Source organism: Urocampus carinirostris, chromosome 3 (genome assembly GCF_059441175.1).
Source record: "Urocampus carinirostris isolate Australia breed hairy pipefish chromosome 3, RoL_Ucar_1.0, whole genome shotgun sequence".
Lineage (NCBI taxonomy): Eukaryota > Metazoa > Chordata > Actinopteri > Syngnathiformes > Syngnathidae > Urocampus > Urocampus carinirostris.
The window spans coordinates 44536817-44539319 of NC_142351.1; the positions used below are offsets into that span (position 1 = coordinate 44536817).

At 38.3% G+C, this 2503-nt stretch overlaps 1 pseudogene; it reads left to right on the forward strand.

Moving 5' to 3' along the window:
- LOC148369818 (U2 spliceosomal RNA) lies at window positions 1–136 on the forward strand (annotated as a pseudogene).
- Window positions 137–2503: the final 2367 nt, after the last annotated feature.

The window sequence follows — 2503 nt, forward strand, 5'->3', positions numbered from 1 at the left end:
GTTGCTTTTTTTAATTTTATTTATGTGAACTAACATTGACCAAAAATTCATGGTCCGGAGATGGAATAAGAGCTTGCTCTGTCCACTCCACGCATCGACCTGGTATTGCAGTACCTCCGGGAACGGTGCATCCGCAATGATCGCAGCAAGGCTTTAAGGCTAGGACCTTAGCTTGGCCTTTAGGCTGAGTGTAAGAGTCCGGGCTCCTAGGCTTTGTAGCGTATTATGAACTGACCGACAACGGATAATGAATAATGAATAAAGAAGATAGAAAAATAACCCTTAAAAAATCCCTCCCCCTTCCCCGCCGCAATCCGGTTTGGGTTCTTGTTGCATCCAAAGATGAACACGTGGTCAGCGGTATTTGTCGACTGATATCTCATCACTCAAATATGCGTGTTTACACAAATAAATACAGTACAAGCCAAAAAATAAGTTTACTTTTTTATTTTTATTTCAAATGACTCAGGGCCAGATTTTGGTCCACAGCCCGGTGGCTGACCACTGCACTACAGGATTTTAGAACCCCACACATTGAAATTTATCAGCCAATGTGGTATTTTTAATGTACGATAGCAATTTTAATATTGAAATCGATATTGCCATTTTCGTTACATCCAGGGTTTGTAGGCAAATTATATTGATTACTATTTGTTACCTTGTAAATACCTAAATTTCATATATTGAATGTAGTAACAGTGGTCATGGTCAATTTTTTTGTGTTTTTTGCTACATTTTTCTTTTTACTTTCCTTGTTTTTATATATGTGTTTGTCTTGCTGTCAGTCACCCCTCTTGAGGGATACGACCAAGGTAGATAGACAGATAGATAGATAGATAGATAGATAGATAGATAGATAGATAGATAGATAGATAGATAGATAGATAGATAGATAGATAGATAGATAGATAGATAGATAGATAGTAACATTTTAACTGTAGACTTTTAGTCTGCTTTTGTTCCATGTAAGTAAGTCTTGAGCGTAAAAAGAAAATCTTAACTTGCACAGTGCGCTGCTATGTCTGCGCTTTTCTGTTATGCAAGAAAGGATGAATTAGCCTCAGACAGATGTCCAATGATCTTTGCTCACCAATGGACTCCTTTTTCTTAGGTCCCCCTTTTAGAGGTTAACACCTGCAACATTTCAGCTGGTTTTGCTCACTCTTTGATGTCACTGTGTCTAATTTACTGCCCTTGCTGCACTAATGGATTTGACCCTTCCCGGATGATCTTCATTGCCATTTTCCCTATCAGTGTTCATTTGGTTGTTGCTTACTTTGCTGTATTGCTGTCTTCCCCCCTACTTAACTTCCCAACCACCTCCTGGGAACCTTGGGAGGCAGAGAGCCATCACCATGGTGATGTGAACACACATTCCCTTTGCACCGGTCCATTGTGACGGGTGTGTGTTGAGGTGAGATGGAACAAAATGTCACAGCAACAGTTTTTTTTTTCTGGTGTTTTTGTTTTTGTCTGATTACTCAGTGGAATTGTGCAGGCTATCTGTTTGATTACATGTTTTTTCCTATTTCGGCAAGGCCTTTGTCCGCATTTGTATATATAGTTTTTATAACTAAAGACTGGAAGCATAAAGCAAAACAAAACAGCAACATTTATCCTTTATACAAATGGTTTGTAGGCCACCAATCTATGTTGAAGCAGAAATATAATAAAAATATTTTTTTCATTTACTGATTGAGTGGCAAAGGCTTGTAGCTGTCTGTAGCTGTAAAAAAACACCTGATAAACGTCTTTGCAACCCTTGAAGAACTGCATAGAATTTACGCATTTGTAACATTTCGTAGCTCAACGTGATTGTAGATTCTTTTTTTTTTTTTTTTACAGAGACCCTCATAATGCAAAAGTCATTGTTCATCTTGTAAAATACAGTCGCTTTAACATTTGTTGTATGCATTTAGTCAAGTTGTTTTAACACAGAAGGCATTTTTATAATATTGTTCTCACCATATATTAATAATAAATTGTTTCACAGAGACCAATTCCCCCCCAAAACGGAGAGTCTTCATGGGCAAGGAGTCATTTAGCAATCGATGCACTATGCCATATACGGATTTCCGATCTCATTAAAGTCCTTTACAATTTAGTATTTTCATATCGTCCACCCTTTGGTGAAGCCTTGGCAGCAATTGTCAAAGTGACTGCTCCCACAGATGGATAAAACAAAACCCCTTAGATTAGTCAGAGCCCAAAAAACACAATACTCTTCAAAATACTTTGGGTAGATTTTTGCTGTAAAGCTATAGATGTGATTTTCATACTACGGTACGAGCTATTTAGAGACAAGTTGCTTTTCTCAATACTTCACAGACACTCCTTGTCAATCTCTGTAGGCACAGACACTTGTGCTTTTCCTAAAGTCCCAGGTCATAGCGCCCTCAACAAGAATCATTTGCCCAGTTAAGTGTCTGTGCATAAGCTCAAGATGACAAGACACTAATGGCCCTTGGGCTTCTTGCTTTACATCGACTTTGGCTACTAGTTG